The following is a 22132-nucleotide window of genomic DNA, read 5'->3' as shown; positions in this document are numbered from 1 at the left end:
TTCACGCTGACAGACACCTCTAGCATCACAGTCTCTGTTGGTGGGGGCGGTTTCCACTTTTGGCGCCATTTTCGGTCCTGGCCCACGATGGGAGGTGGCCTCTTGCCACCCTCTGGCACGCCCATAATGGCGTCCGCTCTTCCAAGGCGGGAAACCTTTGGAAATGGCGGGAACCGCTTCCCAGTGGCGGGAAACTCTGCAGATGGCGGGAAAAAGCTGTTAATGGCGGACAACCGGCGGGAATCGACTGGTGATGGGGTCCGATGGCGGGGACCCTCCGGAACCGGCAGGAGACTTCTTCTTGAGGTAAACTTGCACTTTCCTTCAGGCACGCAGTACCCGGGTGTTGCGGGCACGTAATCTTGCCGACTACGCCAAAGTTGACGCACCCCCTGGGCCATATTCTTTAGGGGGAATATCCGGAGCCGGATCAGATGGGAGTTGTAGTCTTCCGAGTGGCTGTGACCCGGTCCGTGCCCAGGGTGTCAAACTCAGTTGTATGTGGCAGTCCTACAGATGTTACTAAGTTCTTAATGTCGACTACGCCACCCGTTGTATTGCGGTCACTGTGGCCGCCGCTGCAGCAGGGTCCGCTGAGGCTGGTGGTGTAGGTGCAGCTTTGGTGATATAACCCCCAACGGGTGGGGTATAGCCTCAGGGGGATCAGGTGCAGAGGATGGGAGTTGTGGTGATGCAGTGTAGACGGCAATCAGAGACAGAGTCGGGTTATGCAGTTTAGGATGTTTACTCACTGCTGATGTTCTGGTCACTCCAGCTTCGAGTGACCTCCCGAGCCGTGCTGCGTCCACCAGGTTCTGGATCCAGCCAACCCCCAAATAAGTCCGGAGCGTGACCCTGAGCTCTCCTTCTGTCCTTTCTCTGGCCGTCCCCACTATTGATCCACCCAGGTCCAGCTCCCTCGGGCCTTCTGTTGGGAGACCCTTGGCCTCGGGTTCCCTGACCCTCCACGTGGTATGCCTTCGTGGTGGATGTGGTGGGTGACCGTGGCAAACGCTGCCCACGGTCTCCGGTCTCTGGCTGGGGTGTGTTTTTGCCCCCACCAGCTTGGGTTCCGGTACCCTGATGCCGACTCTTCACCCGTGGATTGGATTTGGGGTCTCAGAGTCCTCTCTTCTGTTTCCCCCTCTGGGTCTCTCTCTTCTCCTCTCTCACTCTGGGTCTCTCTTCTCCTCCGCTCGCTGACTTTCTCTCTGCAACTGACCCTGTTCTTAGTTGGTGCCCACCTTATATACACCCTCTATGTGTGAGCTCAGGTGACCAGCACCCAATGAGCTCCTATCTTTACCCAGGCTGCTCCCCCTATCTGCCCCTACACTACTTGGGATGTACCACCCCCCTCCCACTCCAGCCAGGAACAGACTCGGTCGTACCTGCACATTTCTAAGTGGGAGTACCGTCGGTCTGCTCCTCGGAAATGGGATGTATGTAGTGCATGCAGCCTACCGAGCTCAGTTCCACACTCCTTTCTTACTCGGGAGTGGAATATCACACCTCTGGGTTGAGGTGCAATACCCCTGTAGCAGCCGAATCCTCAGGGTGCTACATATACACGGCCCCGCATAGTGCTTCGTACTGTATACACGGCCCTGCATAGTGCTTCATACTGTATACACGGCCCCGCATAGTGCTCCGCACTACTGTATGCATGTCCCCCGCATAGTGCTTCGTACTGTATACATGGCCCCGCATAGTGCTTCGTAGTGTATATATGGCTCCGCATAGTGCTTCGTACTGTATACATGGCCCCGCATAGTGCTTCGTAGTGTATACATGGCCCCGCATAGTGCTCCATACTACTGTATACATGTCACCCGCATAGTGCTTCATACTGTATACACGGCCCCGCATAGTGCTCCGTACTACTGTATGCATGTCCCCCGCATAGTGCTTCGTACTGTATATATGGCCCCGCATAGTGCTACCTACTATATACACTGTGTTCCAAATTATTATGCAAATAATATTTTCTCAGATTTTCCCAAATTACCTATATGAATTGCAGTCATTGTAATTTTCCAGTCAAATAACTATTAGAGTACAATTGAAAGGTTTTTGTACAAACTGCCTATGATAACAGTATATTTTTTAAAAAATAAAAAACTCAACTGCACTCAAAATGCATGTTCCAAATTATTATGTACAGCAGAGTTTTCAACCTTTTCATTTTAATAAAGAACAAAAAAATGGTCATTTTTGAAATTATAAGCATTAGCAGGTTATTACAAACTGAAATCAAACAGTTTTCAACTCAAAACTTTATTCTAGGTGATGTTACATTTGCACATAGGACCCCTTGTTCGAAAGGAGCTTCTGAACTTTCTCGTCCATTGAATTTGTCAGGTTTTGGATGGTTTCTGCTTTAATTGTTTTGCATGAGGACAGAATACCCTCCCAGAGCTGTTGCTTAGATGTGAACTGCCTCCCGCCATCATAGTCACTCCTTTTGATGATGCTCCAGAGGTTCTCAATGGGGTTGAGGTCAGGGGAGCATGGGTGCCACACCATAAGTTTGTCCCCTTTTATGCCCATAGCAGCCAGAGATGCAGATGTGTTATGCGCAGCATGAGACTAATTCAATGCAGCTGGAGGTCACATGACCGCCTCCAGCTCTGCCATATATGGTGTCCTGCCTGGCTCAGCCTGCAGCCTGCAGCTGAAGCCTGGCACGAGACTCTGACTGTGAAAGTCAGTGAAGATCTCATGTAATGTAATATATGTCTATCAGAAAAATAAAAATTAATGTCCCATACAGGGACTAAGTAAAAATGTAAAAAAAAGTAAAAAAAAATGTTTTGAAACTGTTAAAAAAAAATTACAAAATAAATTAAAATAAATAAATAAAATATTAAACCGATAAATCTGTATATTTATGCAAAAATAAAAAAAGTACACATATTTGGTATTGCCGCGTCCGAAACAACCCGAGCTATAAAATTGTCACACTAATTAACTCCTTCTGTGCACACCGTAATAAAAATAAATAAAAAACGGATAAAAAAACTATGCTTTTTCCTCATATCGCCAAACAAAAAGTGGAAAAAAATGCGATCAAAAAGCAAAATGGAAATAAGAAAGGTACCGCTGAAAACGTCATCTTGTTCCGCAAAAAAAAAGCCACCATACAGCTCCATCAGCCGAAAAATAAAAAAGTTATAGCGCTCAGAATAAAGCAATGCAAAAAAAATATTTTTTCTATAAAATTGTTTTATTGTGTAAAAGCGCCAAAACATAAAAAAAAATATACAGTAAGTGTAGTATCGCTGTAAACGTACTGACCCGAAGAATAACGCTGCCTGATCACTTTTACCACACGCAGAACGGCATAAAAAAAAAACTCAAAAAACAATTCTTGAATTGTTGGTTTTTGTTAATTTTACCTCCCAAAAAACGGAATAGAAAGCGATCAAAAAATGTCTCGTACGCAAAAATGGTACCAATAAAAATGTCAACTCGTCCCGCAAAAAACAAGCCATCACATGACTCTGTCGGCCGAAATATGGAAAAATTATAGCTCTCAAAATATGGCGATGCAAAAACTAGATTTTGCAAAAAAAAAGCGTCTCTTAGTGTGTGACAGCTGTCAGTCATAAAAACCCGATATAAATCTGGTATCTCTGTAATCGAACCGACCCGAAGAATAAAGTAATCTAATCAGTTATATCACACTAGGAACGGCGTAAAAAAATAAATAAAACCAATTCTTCACCTGCTACTGATTTGTTTATTATGTCTCCCAAAGATCGCAGTATGGCTCGGCACACATTTATCCTGCGCTCTGCGCTGAGCACTTACGCCAGAGTTTCCGTGTAAATCTCTAAAATATGTGATTCAGCCGGAACCCATGACGGAAGATTCCCTGTAATGAGGCAGATATAGGCCACTGTGGATGCCGTCTGGCCTGTGATCCCACGGTGTCATTTGTTTTAGGCGTGCATAAAAGTGTGGTTGGCCACAGTTTTGTGCACTTCTGAAAAAAAGGACACCACTAAACAGAGGCCAGACGGAGTCCAGAGTAACTCTGCTGCCTCATTACAGTGAATGGATCCCGCAGGGGTTTCATCTGAATTACATCACTTGGAAATTTAGATGGAAACCCCGATGTAAGTGCTCAGCATAGAGCGCCGGATAAATGTTACGCAAAATGTTCCCAATAAAAGCTTCAACTCAGTCCTCAAAAAAAGCTAGTCCCCACTCAGGTCCATCATCTGTTAAAAATATAAGGGACTTCCAAGTTACTGGTAGCAGAAAGGCTTTGGAAAAGCGAAATGGCCCTTGCCCCCCAAAAGAAATTCAGAAAATTTTGTGCTCCCAAATCCAAATGCCTATTCTACAATAATTTGTTCTCCAATTGTCAAATAGCGCTCTGTCCCCCCCAGATCCCACCGTATGGCTGAGTGGTACGATACAGCCACATATGGGGTATTGCCACTTTTAGAAGAAATTGTGTGACACATTTCGGCACCATTTTTACCCATTGCCCTGTGTGAAAATGTAAAATCTGAGGGTAAAACATTTTTTTGTGGTAAAAATCTAATTATGCTTTTATCACTGCCCAATGGTATAAATTAAAAAATTAAAAAATACTCACTACTTCCCTAGATGAATTCCTTGAGAGGTGTAGTTTACAAAATGGGGTCACTTGTGGGGGTTTCTGCTGTTTCGGCATGTCAGCGACTCTTCAAATGTGACATGGTGTCTGCTGCCTATCCCAGCCAACATAGCGCTCCTTTCTCTTCTGAACCCTGCCGTACACCAAAGCAGTGGTTTTCCCCCACATATGGGGTATCAGCGTACTCAAGAGAAATTGTACAACAAATTTCATGGTGCAATTTATCCTGTTACCCTTATGATAATGCAAAATTAGGGAATGAAAAACATTTTTTGTGGGAAAACTGTGAAAATTTTATTTTTATGCCTCAATATTATAAACTTCTGTGAAGCAGCTGGGGGTGCAAAGTGCTCACCACACATCTAGATAAGTTCCCTAAGGGGTCTAGTTTCCAAAATGGTGTCACTTGTGGGGGGTTTCCACTGTTTAGGCACATCAGGGGCTCCCCAAATGCAACATGGCGTCCGCTAATTATTCAAACAAATTTTACATTCAAAAAGTCAAATGGCGCTCCTTCCCTTTCAAACGTTGCCGTGCGCCCAAACAGTGGTTTGCCTCCACATATGGGGTATCGGCGTGTTCAGGAGAAATTGCACAACAAATTTCATGGTGCAATTTATCCTATTACCCTTATGATAATGCAAAATTAAGGGATGAAATACGTTTTTGTGGGAAAAATGTGAAAATTTTATTTTTACAGCTGATTATTATAAACCTCTGTGAAGCACCTTGGGGTTCAAGGTGCTCACCACACATCTAGATAAGTTCCCTAAGGGGTCTAGTTTCCAAAATGGTGTCACTTGTGGGGGGTTTCCACTGTTTAGGCACATCAGGGGCTCCCCAAATGCAACATGGCGTCCGCTAATTATTCAAACAAATTTTACATTCAAAAAGTCAAATGGCGCTCCTTCCCTTCCAAACCCTGCCGTGCGCCCAAACAGTGGTTTGCCTCCACATATGGGGCATCGGCGTGTTCAGGAGAAACTGCACAACAAATTTCATGGTGCAATTTATCCTATTACCCTTATGATAATGCAAAATTAAGGGATGAAAAGCGTTTTTGTGGGAAAAATGTGAAAATTTTATTTTTACAGCTCAATATTATAAACTTCTGTGAAGCACCTTGGGGGTTCAAGGTGCTCACCACACATCTAGATATGTTCCCTAAGGGGTCTAGTTTCCAAAATGGTGTCACTTGTGGGGGGTTTCCACTGTTTAGGAACATCAGGGGCTCCCAAAATGCAACATGGCGTCCGCTAATTATTCAAACAAATTTTACATTCAAAAAGTCAAATGGCGCTCCTTCCCTTCCAAACCCTGCCGTGTGCCCAAACAGTGGTTTGCCTCCACATATGGGGTATCGGCGTGTTCAGGAGAAACTGCACAACAAATTTCATGGTGCAATTTATCCTATTACCCTTATGATAATGCAAAATTAAGGGATGAAAAATGTTTTTGTGGGAAAAATGTGAAAATGTTATTTTTACAGCTCAATTTTATAAACTTCTGTGAAGCACCTTGGGGATCAAGGTGCTCACCACACATCTAGATATGTTCCCTAAGGAGTCTAGTTTCCAAAATGGTGTCACTTGTGGGGGGTTTCCACTGTTTAGGAACATCAGGGGCTCTCCAAACGCAACATGGCGTCTGCTAATTATTCAGACAAATTTTACATTCAAAAAGTCTAATGGCGCTCCTTCCCTTCCGAGCCCTGCTGTGCGCCCAAACAGTGGTTTTCCCTCACATATGGGGTATCAGCGCACTCAAGAGAAATTGCACAAAAAAATTTGGGGTCCAATTTTTCCTGTTACCCCTGTGAAAATAAAAAAAATTGGGTCTAAAGTAACATTTTTGTGAAAAAAGTTAAATGTTAATTTTTTTCTTCCACATTCCAAAAATTCCTGTGAAGCACCTGAAGGGTTAATAAAGTTCTTGAATGTGGTTTTGAGCACCTTGAGGGGTGCAGTTTTTAGAATGGTGTCACTTTTGGGTATTTTCTGTCATAAAGACCCCTCAAAGTGACTTCAAATATGATATGGTCCTTAAAAAAATGTTTTTGTAAATTTTGTTGGAAAAATGAGAAATCGATGGTCAACTTTTAACCCTTATAGCTCCCTAACAAAAAAAAATTTTGGTTCCAAAATTGTGCTGATGTAAAGTAGACATGTGGGAAATGTTATTTATTAACTATTTTGTGCGACATATCTCTCTGATTTAAGGGCATGAAAATTCAAAGTTTGAAAATTGCAAAATTTTCAAAATTTTCGCCAAATTTCCGATTTTTTCACAAATAAACGCAAGTGATATCAAAGAAATTTTACCACTATCATGAAGTACAATATGTCACGAAAAAACAGTCTCAGAATCAGGGGGATCCGTTGAAGCGTTCCAGAGTAATTACTTCATAAAGTGACAGTGGTCAGAATTGAAAAAATTGGCCCGGCACGAAGGCAAAAACAGGCTCTGGTGCGAAGTGGTTAAAATGAAAAGGTTGAAAACTCTGCTGTGCATAATAATTTGGAATAAGCATTTTGAGTGCAATTTGAGTTTTTTATTTTTTGGAAAATATACTGTTATCATAGGCAGTTTGTACAAAAACCTTTCAATTGTACTCTAATAGTTATTTGACTGGAAAATTACAATGACTGCAATTCATATAGGTAATTTTGGAAAATCTGAGAAAATATTATTTGCATAATAATTTGGAACACAGTGTACATGGTCCCACATAGTGCTCCGTACTGTATATGACGTGCCCCCTGGGCCGTGTGTGTGGGGGAATACCCGGAGCCGGGTCTCTGTGTGATGCTAGGGGTTGTAGTCTCCGTGGCGGTGACCCGGTCCCGTGGCTCAGGGTGGTCAAACCAGTGGCGGATCTGTTTACTTGGTTTGTAATGTTCAAGTGTCCTACTACGCCACCCGTTGATTGCAGTCACTGAGAACCGCCGCTGCGGGGCAGACCGCTGAGGCTGATGTTGTGTGCGCAGCAGAGGGTAGTATAACTCCCCATGGGAGGAGTATAGCCTCAGGGCAGCGAGTGTAGATGATGGGGGTGATGGTGCGTGGGAGCAACAGTAATGACTCAGAGTCCAGTGATGCAGTCCAGGGTCTTTACTCACAGTTTTACACTCCAAGCCACTTCTGCAGGTAACGGCTGCCCACGTCGTGCTGTGCTCACCAGGTGAGGGGCTCGGCCAACTCCCAGGTACCTTTGGAATGCTTTTCAGGACCCCCTTCGTGTGTCCTTTCTCTGGCCTGTCGTACCCCACAATTGACCGCGTTTCTGTCCAGCTGCCTCGGGCCTTGGCGGGCAAACGTATGTTCCGTTTCCCTGGGTCCAATGTGGTGCCTTCCTAACGGGTGTAGTGAGGGGGCGTGCACGTACAATGCCACGGCCTCCGGTTGCTAGCTGAGGGTAGTTGCTCTCCTCCACTAGATGAGGGATCCGGTTCCCTTTCTTGGCCTGACTCTGGTAGCGGCGGGCGTGCGGTGGCGGCTGGCCGGTCCGCACCCCTGGGGTCCCTTCACTCCACTTCTGGAGCCTCCTCCGTTCCTCTCCTCTCCTTTCCTCTTCTCCAGGACCAGGCCTTGAGACTTGGCCTGCCTGCGGAGCAGAGCCCATAGAGAGCCCCTGCTCCCAGCCTCCCTCTCTCTCTGCTCTCTCTCTTCTTCTCTCTCCGACTCTAAGATGGTGCCCACCATATATACTCCCCTATACAGTGCACCCGGGATCTACTCTCCCCACCCAGACACTACTGGGTTCCCCCTTTCTAGGTGTTCCCTCCCCCCACTCCAGCCAGGGACAGGGACAGTTGTGCTCACCCTTGGGAGCATTGTTGCCCTGTCCCCTGGAAATGTGGTGTAGTGCATGTGGGTGTTAGGGTCCTGAGCCACACTCCATCCTTACCTGGAAGTGAGATATCACACCTCTGGGTGAGCTGCAATTCCTCTGTAGCGACCGAACCCTCGGGGCGCTACATATACATGGCCCTGCATGGTACTCCGTACTACTATATACATGGCCCCACATAGTGCTCCGTACTGTATACACGGCCCGCGCATAGTGCTCCGTACTACTGTATACATGGCCCGCATATTCCTCCGTACTGCATACATGGCCCCGCATAGTCCTTCATACTGTATATGTGACGCCCAGCTGCGCTTGGTATCACAGATCTGGAAGAGTGCATTGATGGATTCCTCCACAAGAGGCCCCCATAACCATACACACATCTCCACCTTCCAACTCAGACCAGCAGAGGGAGCCCGTTAGGGATATAAATAGGGAAGGTGGGGCCAGGCAGTTCTGTCTGGTTTAGATGTTGAGTCCAGATCAGTCTGAGAAGAGTTACCTCAGAGGACAGAGTCTGTTCCAGCTCCAGCAGTTGCTAGTTTGCAGTGGAGTTCATTCAGACCAAGACTCAGTGTAGCTCAGAGCAGCGAGCTTTAGGTGTGCCGGCGCCATAAGATCGGTGAAGCGTGGCAAGCTGCCATTAGTGTGTATAGCCTAGTGAGGGCCCGAGTAGGCCGAAGGCAAGTGGAGAGTTAGTACGTAGGGGGCAGAGGAGCTTAACTGGCTCACCCCGAAGCTTTACCAGACACTGGGTCCAAAGCTTCAGGTATCTCTATGACCCAGTAAGGCATAACCGGAATCCCTGGAGAACTACAAGTCCCAGGATCGCTAAAGTGCTGATACGTAACAGAGCCAGGAAACACATAGGCCCCGTAAGCTGGGAGCGTGCACTCCAAGAGAAGGCCCTACCACAAAGTCAGCCAGCGCAGGACAGAGACAAAGTTAGGCCTAGCTCCAGGCAGGTCAGAAACTTACTACGCAGAGGCAAGTAAAAGGAGGCCCGAAACCCGCTCATTGGGGAGGATCCTGACAGGCACCCTTCACCCTGCAGCGCTCCGGGACGTGCCTGAATTTCCATCAGTAAAAGGTAGTGAAGTGACTATCGTGTCTGTCCCTGTTCTTGCTCTGACCCGGCTGGGTCTCGCCTGTCCTGCATCCCCCTTCATACGCTGCCCTGAGGCCTAGCTCCACCTGTGGGGAGCAACACCATCAAGCTGCCTTATCACCAGCCTCAGTGGACTCCGCAGCGCTGGTGATTCTCACCAGAAACCACAGGTGGCGTCACAAACTCTTATAGAATTAACAAATATCCACCCTTTCAAAGAGCGACCCCAGGGTACGAGCCTGGGAGCCGACCACCGCGACATCCCCAAGGCCAGGCAAAGGTCCAGGTACCGAGTCATCCCAATCCCCTGGGCTAGTCATATACATGGCCCTGTATAGTGCTGCATACAGTATACATGGCCCCGCATAGTGCTCCGTACTGTGTACATGGCCCCGCATACTGCTGTTTTGTATACATGGCCTCGCATTGTGCTGCACACAGTATACATGGCCCCGCATAGAGCTCCATACTGTATACATGGCCCCGCATAGTGCTCCGTACTGTATACATGGCCCCGCATAGTGCTCCGTACTACTATATACATGGCACCGCATTGTGCTGCACGCAGTATACATGGCCCCGCATAGAGCTCCATACTGTATACATGGCCCCGCATAGAGCTCCATACTGTATACATGGCCCCGCATAGAGCTCCATACTGTATACATGGCCCCGCATAGAGCTCCATACTGTATACATGGCCCCGCATAGTGCTCTGTATTACTATATACATGGCCCCGCATCGTGCTCCGTACTGTATACATGGCCCCGCATAGAGCTCCATACTGTATACATGGCCCCGCATAGAGCTCCATACTGTATACATGGCCCCGCATAGTGCTCCGTACTGTATACATGGCCCTGTATAGTGCTCCATACTGTATGCATGGTCCTGCATAGTGCTCCGTACTGTATACATGGCCCCGCATCGTGCTCCATACTGTATACATGGCCCCGCATAGAGCTGCACACAGTATACATGGCCCCGCATAGTGCTCCGTACTGTATACATGGCCCCGCATAGAGCTCCGTACTGTATACATGGCCCCGCATAGTGCTCTGTATTACTATATACATGGCCCCGCATCGTGCTCCGTACTGTATACATGGCCCTGCATAGTACTCCGTACTACTATATACAAGGCCCCGCATAGTACTCCGTACTGTATACACGACCCCCGCATAGTGCTCGGTACTACTATATACATGGCCCCGCATAGTGCTCCATACTGTATACATGGCCCCGCATAGTGCTCCCCACTGTATACATGGCCCCGCATACTGCTGTTTTGTATACATGGCCCCGCATAGAGCTCCATACTGTATACATGGCCCCGCATAGTGCTCCATACTGTATACATGGCCCCGCATAGAGCTCCATACTGTATACATGGCCCCGCATAGGGCTCCGTACTGTATACATGGCCCCGCATAGTGCTCCCTACTGTATGCATGGCCCCGCATCGTGCTCCGTACTGTATACATGGCCCTGCATAGTACTCCGTACTACTGTATACATGGTAGTAAACACTTCGGCCAGCGTAATAGAGGTCACGAGTATGGAGTGCGGAAGAACCGCAACTCACACCCCATAGTCGCAGGAAAAATCTGCCTACTCAAAATGAGTGTAAAAACACAAGAAAAAGCTGAGTGTACGGCATATATGAAAAACTTTATTAGTAAAAGTATAAATACATAATATTACATGTATAATAGATGGATGCAGATAGGGAGGCGATACGGATGCAAGAAAACACGTAACAAGTATCCACAGCTAAAAAATATAGCAGGATAATAAAAAGAGGGGGAGAAGGAAGAGCGACCCAAGGGTAACATATGTTAGTTGATGACAAAGTAGGAGAGGTATATGTAGAAGGATATCAATAATTCAAATAATACTGAATAAGTATCCCACTTTTCCTACAGTGGGGCAAGAGTAGTTATAATCCATGATAGAGGATACACTCACCAGTATAATCACCAAGGGACGCTCAAAGGGGGGGGCAGGGGGACAAGGCAGGAGCAGACCAGTGTGGGACCTGCGGGCCTCGACGCGCGTTTCGCAAGTTCGCTTTGTCAAGAGGCGTCACAATGAAAGCACCGGCGTCTTTTTAAATATCCCTCCAGAAATTGGTCACATGTGCATGCATGTGACCGGAAGGAAATGGCCGCCGACCGGAAGGCGTGAGCGGCGCATGCGCAGGGATCGTCAGAACATCCCGCCCCCAGAACGCCCGTCATGACGTCGGCGCGAACCCGGAAGTGCTAAAGAGCAGAGTCCGGGGCAGCGCCGACACCATGGAGGCAGACGCATGGGAAGCCAGGAGGGTGAGTAGCCCCGAGCATGCGCACCGCCCGACCAGGGAGCCGGGTATAGTTACCAAAGTACTAATGTCCACATATACATTGTGCCACCATACTCGGATACAATAAATCTCACATGGTACATATATAGGTAGGTACAGCTACAAAGATTGAAGTACATAGGGACAATAGGTGCTAATATAAAAACGTGAGGATGTCCATGGCACCAAAGCAGCCTGAGGGCAGTGTCCGTAGATGTCAATGATCATTCCATTTCCTTATCTTCAATCTTATCAAAGGGAGGGAGTATATCACCAGAAAGCAGGCTTCACGGCAGGTATGAAGTCCACAAAGAGAAAGACACTATGTATTAAGTATAAGAAAAAAAGAAGTTAAAAAATAAACATACTAATAAATATACACATTAAAACAACATGAGCCACAGAGGCTCACTGCCATGATGAAATATATACAGAAGGGGCCACAGGAGAGCATGCAGCGATTAACAAATAGGCTGCATGGTAAATAGTATCCAGAAAGAGGATAATCATATGGTCATAATATCTAAATTTGTTCCTCCATAATACCCAATAGGGAATTGGAGGAACCGTCATTCCAAAGGAGGCGCAGGACAAAAAAGCACGATATATATCACAAAAAAGGTGAGAAGCCCAAACTTTCATTCAGACCCCGCGGTGCCAAGGTGTTAAGGGTGATGATCCATCTCGCCTCTTTTTGGGCCAGGAGGCGTTTAGCATCCCCCCCCCCCGGGAGCCAAGACACACCTTATCGATCCCCCGCACTCTGAGTGAGCGGGGGTCACAATTGTGAACAGCCTTAAAATGCCGTGGTAGTGTCTTCAGCTCCCGGGGATCCGTGGCCGTGCGAGTCGCGCCAATGTCCCGGACGTGTTCCCGAACCCTGATTCTGAGCTCCCTGCTGGTCAATCCTATATAAATTAATTGGCACCCGCATGTGGCCAAATAGACCACATGTGTGGTGCCACATGATATATGGTGACGAATGTCAAATTGGCGGGAGCCATCAGAGTTGGAGAAAGACGTGCAACGTAGGACGCAGTGGCCACAGGGGAATGAGCCCACCGTGGGACCGCGGGATCCAAAGAAATTGGGACGCGGGGGGACGTAGTGGCTGGAAACCAGAACATCCCCTAGCGTCCTAGATCGTCGTGGCGTCATGTGAGGGAAATCGCCTAGGCAGTCCCGAAGGGAGGGCTCCGTATGAAGTATACTCCAATGTCGAGAGAGGATCTGCCGCATAGCTCCCCACTCATGATTGAATGTGGATATGTAGCGGAACCTCTCAGGTATCCCATGTCTAGGCACAGGGGAGGGATGGATGAGATGGTCCCTGGGCGTGTCGCGGGCCCTCTTATAGCCACGGCCGATACATCGATTACTGTAGCCATGTTGTTTAAAGCGATCAGCCAGATCTGCAGCCTGTTTCTCAAAACTAGAGTTAGTGGAGCAGATACGCCTCATCCTGAGGAACTGTCCAACTGGAACGGCTCTGATGGTAGAGCAATCATCAGCCGATGAGGCATGAATCAGGGAATTTACTGCAGTAGGCTTCCTAAATACATCTGTCTGGATTCGACCATCCGGATCCACCTCAAGGGTGACATCCAGGAAGTCGATCCTTTTAGGATGATAGGTATAGGTAAGCCTAATTGCATAAGTATTGGAATTTAGTCGTGACATAAAATCGTCAAGCTCCTCCACCGTCCCCAGCCAGAAAAATAGAATGTCATCTATATATCTCACCCATGACACGACCCGGTCCGCGCCCTGCACTCCCCCGTCGCCAAAAATTTCTCTCTCCCAGGCTCCCAGGAAGAGGTTGGCGTACGAGGGGGCACAGGCCGCACCCATGGCCGTGCCACGCCTCTGGAGATATACCGTGTCATTGAAGAGAAAATAGTTGTGGCAGAGGACGAATTGGAGGAGCTCAAGGATAAATTCCCTGGAGGGTCCGTCCAGGTCAGAGCCCCCCAGGAAGAGGCGAACTGCGGAGAGGCCCAGATCATGGCTGATGCATGTGTATAAGCTCTCGACGTCGGCCGTGACCATAAGGGTATCATCTGTCACAAGGGCGCCGTCAACCCGTGTAAGGACGTCCGTCGTGTCCTTCACATAGGAAGGAAGAGTGCTTACAAGAGGGCGAAGATGGTAGTCTATATATTGACAGATGGGGCCACATAGCCCCTCAATTCCTGACACGATCGGACGTCCTGGTGGGCTGAGAGCGTCCTTGTGAATCTTGGGCAAGAGGTAAAAGGTCGCCGTCTTGGGGAAGCGGACCGTTAATGCCTCCACAGTTCGTTGGTCGATGATACCTATATTACAGGCCCGCCCAAGGATACCCTGAAGTGTGGCAGAGAAGGAGGCCGTGGGATTGTATGACAGTTTAGTGTAGGTCTGAATATCTCTTAATTGGCGCATTGCCTCTTTCTCATACATGGAGCAGGGCCAAAGAACGATGTTCCCTCCCTTGTCTGCCGGTTTAATGATAATGTCCGGCAGAGATTGTAGTTGATGGAGTGCCGTGCGCTGGTAATACGTGAGGTTGTCCCGGCGTCTCCGTGTAGGGAGGCGCCCCAAAGCTTCAGTTACCAAGCGCACAAAAATCTCAATTGCCGGACTCAGAGACAAGGGAGGGAACTTCGTTGATCTAGGGTGTCGAGATTGTAATCGTGTACCTGTACTAGGTGATTCTTCCTGCTCCAACAGTAGATCTTCGAGGTTTCGTAGGGCCTCCCTCTCTGCCACAGTCAGGGAACATCCCTCACCAGGTGCTCTAGAATGCAATTTATGTAAAATTAATTTCCGGGCAAACAGGTGGAGGTCCTTGAGGGCAGTGAAATAGTCAAAGGCATTCGTAGGTGAAAAGGATAGGCCTAAGCTCAAGACCTCCATCTGTGCCCGGGTAAGAGTATGTGAAGATAAATTAATGACACGGAGCCCTCCCTGGGACACACTCACCTGGTAAGGTGTGGTAGGTTTCCTCCTGTTGAAGGGTCTCGTCTTGATCCTCGAGATCTGCTGAACCTCAGAGACCCGTCGGGTGGTTAGGTTCTCAGAGGATGGCTGTTCACTTGTAGAAGCCGTTGAGGTTAGCGAGGAGGACCTGGAGCGCAAGGGACGGGCGTAATGAGATCTGACTCGAGATCTATCTTGGGGGATCCGCCACCTATATACACTCTTTGATTGTTTATCGTGAATGTCACATTGTAGTTTTTTAAGTTTATTGGCGTGGATATCTTTCACCCATCTCTGGCACTCCAGGTCCATCTCGTCGTTCAGCTGTTTCAATTTAGTGGAATCCAATTCTTTTTTAAATTGCGTTTGAATCGACTCAATCTCCTTTTCCATTGTATCAAGAGATGAGTCATTCAGATCTTTCAACAGGCTAAGGAAACCAAAGGAGCAGGTGTTAGCTAGGTCCTCCCATTTGTCTTTAAAAGCCTCATCCTCAATGGGGAAGGAGGGGAAGATCTGCACCTGCAAGCCACGTGGAATCAGGGCCTTCTCAATGTATTTAGTCAGGAAGGCCCTGTTCCACCATGTGCGTGTCCTACGCCTCAGGAGTGACTTAAATTTAGTAATGCTGTCCTGTAGCCCCTGCTGTATCCCCAAGCCCCCATGTATACATGGCCCCGCATAGTACTCCATACTGTATACATGGCCCCGCATACTGCTGTTTTGTATACATGGCCCCGCATAGTGCTGCACACAGTATACATGGCCCCGCATAGTGCTCCGTACTGTATACATGGCCCCGCATAGAGCTCCGTACTGTATACATGGCCCCGCATACTGCTGTTTTGTATACATAGCCCCGCATAGTGCTGCACACAGTATACATCACCCCGCAAAGTGATCCATACTGCATACACGGCACCCCGCATAGTGCTCCGTACTACTATATACATGGCCCCGCAAAGTGCTCGGTACTGTATACACGTCCCCCGCATAGTGCTCCGTACTACTATATACATGGCCCCGCAAAGTGCTCCGTACTGTATACATGGCCACCGCATAGTGCTCTGTACTGTATACACGGCCCCGCATAGTGCTCCGTACTGTATACATGGCCACCGCATAGTGCTCCGTACTGTATACACGGCCCCGCATAGTGCTCCGTACTGTATGCACGGCCCCGCATAGTGCTCCATACTGTATACACGGCCCCACATAGTGCTCCGTACTGTATACATGGCCCCGCATAGTACTCCGTACTATATACATGGCCCCACATAGTGCTCCATACTGTATACACGGCCCCGCATAGCGCTCCGTACTACTGTATACATGGCCCCGCATAGTGCTCCGTACTGTATATATGGCCCCGCATAGTGCTCCATACTGTATACATGGCCCCGCATAGTGCTCCGTACTGTATACATGGCCCCGCATAGTACTCCGTACTGTATACATGTGCCCCTCATAGTGCTTCGTACTGTATACATGGCGCCGCATAGTGCTCCGTACTACTATATATATGGCCCCGCATAGTGCTTCGTACTGTATACACGGCCCCCGCATTGTGCTCGGTACTACTATATACATGACCCCGCATAGTGTTCCGTACTGTATACATGGCCCCGCATAGTGCTCCGTACTGTATACATGGCCTCGCATAGTGCTCCATACTGTATATATTGCCCCGTATAGTGCTCCGTACTGTATACACGTCCCCCGCATAGTGCTCTGTACTACTATATACATGGCCCCGCAAAGTGCTCCGTACTGTATACATGGCCACCGCATAGTGCTCTGTACTGTATACACGGCCCCGCATAGTGCTCCGTACTGTATACATGGCCACCGCATAGTGCTCCGTACTGTATACACGGCCCCGCATAGTGCTCCGTACTGTATGCACGGCCCCGCATAGTGCTCCATACTGTATACACGGCCCCACATAGTGCTCCGTACTGTATACATGGCCCCGCATAGTACTCCGTACTATATACATGGCCCCACATAGTGCTCCATACTGTATACACGGCCCCGCATAGTGCTACGTACTACTGTATACATGGCCCCGCATAGTGCTCCGTACTGTATATATGGCCCCCCATAGTGCTCCATACTGTATACATGGCCCCGCATAGTGCTCCGTACTGTATACATGGCCCCGCATAGTACTCCGTACTGTATACATGTGCCCCTCATAGTGCTTCGTACTGTATACATGGCGACGCATAGTGCTCCGTACTACTATATATATGGCCCCGCATAGTGCTTCGTACTGTATACACGGCCCCCGCATTGTGCTCGGTACTACTATATACATGACCCCGCATAGTGTTCCGTACTGTATACATGGCCCCGCATAGTGCTCCGTACTGTATACATGGCCTCGCATAGTGCTCCATACTGTAAATATTGCCCCGTATAGTGCTCCGTACTGTATACATGGTCCCGCATACTGCTCTGTTTTGTATATATGGCCCCGTATAGTACTGCATACAGTATACATGGCCCCGCATAGTGCTCCGTACGTATACATGGCCCCGCATAGTGCTCCGTACTGTATATATTGCCCCGCATAGTGCTCCGTACTGTATCCACGGCCCCGCATAGTGCTTCAGATTGTTTACCCGGCCCCGCATAGTGCTCCGCACTCTATATACGGCCCCCGCATAGTGCTTTGTACTGCATACATGGCCCCCGCATAGTGCTCCGTACTCTATACGTTGCCCTGCATAGTTCTCCAAACTGTATACATGGCCTCGCATAGTGCTCCATACTGTATACATGGCCCCGCATAGTGCTCCGTACTGTATACGTGGCCCTGCATAGTGCTCCGTACTGTATACATGGCCCCGCATAGTGCTTCATATTGTATACATGGCCCCGCATAGTGCTCCGTACTATATACATGGCCACGCATAGTGCTCCGTACTGTATACATGGCCCCACATAGTGCTCTGTACAGTATACATGGCCCTGCATAGTGCTCCATACTGCATATATGGCCCCGCATAGTGCTGCACACAGTATACATAGACCTGCATAGTGCTGCACTCAGTATACATGGCTCCGCATAGTGCTCCGTACTGTATACATGGCCATACATGTTCCCGCATAGTGCTCCGTACTGTATACATGGCCCCGTATAGTACTTCGTACTGTATACATGTCACCCGCATAGTGCTTTGTACTCTATACATGGCCCCGCATAGTGCTCCGTACTACTATATACATGGTCCCGCATAGTGCTCCGTATGTATACATGGTGCCGCATAGGACTCCGTACTATATACATGTCCCCCGCATAGTGCTTCGTACTGTATACATGGCCCTGCATAGTACTCCGTACTACTATATACATGGCCCCGCATAGTGCTCCGTACTACTATATACATGGTCCCGCATAGTGCTCCGTATGTATACATGGTGCCGCATAGGACTCCGTACTATATACATGTCCCCCGCATAGTACTCCGTACTGTATACATGGCCCCGCATAGTGCTCCGTACTGTATACATGGACCCCGCATAGTGCTCCGTACTGTATATGACTCGCCCCCTGGGCCGTGGGGCACGCGGATCCGGGCAACAGGGAAACGATGGGGGTAGTAGTGGCGGCCCGGTCCCGCGGCTCAGGGTGGTCAGACCAATGGTAGTCTGCTATGTACCGTTGATAATGTCCGACTACGCCACCCGTCGATTGCGGTTATTATGAACAGCCGCTGCAAGGTAATCCCCTGAGGCTGATGGTGTGTGCAGCTGAGATTGGATAACTCCCCACGGGAAGAGTGTACCCCAGGGCAGTGCAGTGGATGATGGGGGTGGTTGTGCAGGGAGTCCCAGTACCGGTAGTGCTGGAGGAGCGAGAAAGTACACAGACAACGTACTGCAATCCAATGTCTTTTACTCACAGTTCATGTGCTCCGGGTCACTTCGGCACCAGTAGTGACCGCCCGAGCCGTGCTGCGTCCACCAGGTGTGGGGCTCGGTCAACTCCCAGGCAGTTCAGAAGTATGGCTCAGGACCCCCTTCTGTCCTTTCTCTGGCCTGCCTCACCAGTGACCCACTTTTGTCCAGCTGCCGCGGATCTGCGCGGGTAAACGTGGGCCCCGTTCCCCGCTGTCCTATATGGTGCCTTCCTAGCAGGTTTGATGAGGTGTCGCACCAATAAATGATCACGACCTCCGGTCTTTGGCTGAGGGTAGTTTCTCCTCCACCAACTTGGGATCCGGTACCCTTAATCTGCCTGACCCTTCACCCGGTATTCTCGTGGGTTCTTAGGGTCCCTTCCACCTTCTTGTTCCTGAGCCCCTCTGTTTCTCTCTCTCTTCTCCTTCTTTCCTGTTCCTTCTTCTCCTCCTTTCTTTGGCCTCTTCTCCAGGCCCACTTCTCTTTCTCCTCTCAGACTCCGGCCTTTTCTCTAGGTCTGCCTCTGAGCAGAGCTCCTACAGAGCCTCTGCTCCCTGTCTTCTCTGACTGGACTTCACTTCTTCTACTCCCAGAACTAAGATGGTGCCCACCTTTTATACCTCCCTTTAGAAACATGAACCCAGGTGACCAGCAACCAATGGGCTCCTACCTACGCTCAGGAACCGTCCCCTCCTGCTCCTACATCACTGGGTATTCCTCCCCCCTCCCCACTCCAGCCAGGGAAATGGTCTGTCGTGCCTGCATTTCTGTCTAATGGGAGCACCGTTGAGCTGTCCCTCGGAAATGGGGTGAGTGTGCTGTATGCAGCTACCTGAGCCCTGGTCCATACTCCATCCTTACCTGGGAGTGGAATATCACACCTCTGGCAGAGGTGAAATACCCCTGTAGCGGCCGAACCCTCGGGGCGCTATATATACACGGCCCGCGCATAGTGCTCTGTACAACTGTATACATGGCCCCGCATAGTGCTTCCTACTGCATACATTCCCCCGCATAGTACTCCATACTGTATACATGGCCCCGCATAGTGCTCCGTACTACTGTATACATGGCCCCGCATAGTGCTCCGTACTGCATAGATGGCCCCGCATTGTACTCCATACTGTATACATGGCCCCGCATAGTACTCCATACTGTATACATGGCCCCGCATAGTGCTCCGTACTGTATACACGGCCCAGCATAGTGCTCCGTACTACTGTATACATGGCCCCGCATAGTGCTCCGTACTGCATAGATGGCCCCGCATTGTACTCCATACTGTATACATGGCCCCGCATAGTACTCCATACTGTATACATGGCGCCGCATAGTGCTCCGTACTGCATACATGGCCCCACATAGTACTCCATACTGTATACATGGCCCCGCATAGTGCTCCGTACTGTATACGTGGCCCGCGCATAGTGCTCCGTACTACTGTATACATGGCCCCGCATAGTGCTCCGTACTGTATACACGGCCCGCGCATAGTGCTCCGTACTACTGTATACACGGCCCGCGCATAGTGCTCCGTACAACTGTATACATGGCCCCGCATAGTGCTCCGTACTGCATACATGGCCCCGCATAGTGCTCCGTACTACTATATACATGGCCCCGCATAGTGCTCCGCACTGTATACACGGCCCGCGCATAGTGCTCCGTACTACTGTATACATGGCCCCGCATAGTGCTCCGTACTACTGTATACATGGCCCCGCATAGTGCTCCGTACTGCATACATGGCCCCGCATAGTACTCCATACTGTATACATGGCCCCGCATAGTGCTACCTACTGTATACATGGTCCCGCATAGTACTCCGTATTGTATACATGGCCCCGCATAGTGCTACCTACTGTATACATGGTCCCGCATAGTACTCCATACTGTATACATGGCCCCGCATAGTGCTCCGTACTGCATACATGGCCCCGCATAGTACTCCGTATTGTATACATGGCCCCGCATAGTGCTTCCTACTGTATACATGGTCGCGCATAGTACTCCGTACTGTATACATGCCCCGCATAGTGCTCCGTACTGTATACATGCCCTGCATAGTGCTCCGTACTGTATACATGGCGCCGCATAGTGCTAAGTACTACTGTATACATGGCCCCGCATAGTGCTACCTACTGTATACATGGTCCCACATAAATAGTCCGTACTGTATGCATGTCACCCGCATAGTGCTCCGTTCTTTATACATGACCCCGCATAGTACTCCGTACTGTATACATGGCCCCTCATGGTGCTCCATCCTACTATATACATGGCACCGCATAGTGCTCCGTACTGCATACATGGCCCCGCATAGTGCTCCGTACTGTATACATGGCTCCGCATAGTGCTCCGTACTGCATACATGGCCCCGCATAGTGCTCCGTACTGTATACATGGCCCCGCATAGTGCTCCGTACTGTATACACGGCCCCGCATAGTGCTCCGTACTGTATACATGGTCCCGCATAGTGCTCCGTACTGTATACATGGTCCCGCATAGTGCTCCGTACTGTATACATGGCCCCGCATATGCTCCGTACTGTATACATGGTCCCGCATAGTGCTCCGTACTGTATACATGGCCCCGCATATGCTCCGTACTGTATACATGGTCCCGCATAGTGCTCCGTACTGTATACATGGCCCCACATATGCTCCGTGCTGTATACATGGCCCTGCATAGTACTCCATACTGTATACATGGTCCCGCATAGTGCTCCGTACTGTATACACGGCCCCGCATAGTACTCCGTATTGTATACATGTCCCCCGCATAGTGCTTCGTACTGTATATGACTCGCCCCCTGGGCCGTGGGGCACTCGGAACCAGGCAATAGGGAGAAGATGGGGGTAGTAGTGGCAACCCGGTCCGTGACTCAGTGTGGTGAGACCAGTGGTAGTCCTTTATAAGTTTTAAGTGATGTCCGACTACTCCTCCCGTGGATTGCGGTCAGCATAGGCGGATTATAATGAGGTCAATCCGGGCTACCGCCCGGGGCCCTGGGCTGCCATGGGGCCCGGGGCTCCCAGGGGCCTGTGGCCGGATTGACCTCATTATAATGTGTGACAGGAGGGCCCGTGAGTCGGAAGATGGAATCTGCTCTGCTGTGTCCAGCGGCGCTGCGAGGATGACTCACAAGCTGCTGACTGTGTAAGTGCAGGAGAGGAGGCTCCACCACCTGCTCCGGCCTCCAGCAGAGCACAGAGCCAGCCTACAGCATGGCCACTGCTCTCCCTGCCCCCTACCCGGGACTGAATGTTACCTCTCCGCTCTCCCCCTCCTACCCTGCAATTACACCAGAGCTCTGCAGTCGGGCCTCAAG

The sequence above is a fragment of the Phyllobates terribilis genome, unplaced genomic scaffold (assembly GCF_046119375.1).
Source record: "Phyllobates terribilis strain yellow unplaced genomic scaffold, ASM4611937v1 Scaffold_3__8_contigs__length_932513732, whole genome shotgun sequence".
NCBI classification, from domain to species: Eukaryota; Metazoa; Chordata; class Amphibia; order Anura; family Dendrobatidae; genus Phyllobates; species Phyllobates terribilis.
Note: the sequence above shows the minus strand (reverse complement) of the source record.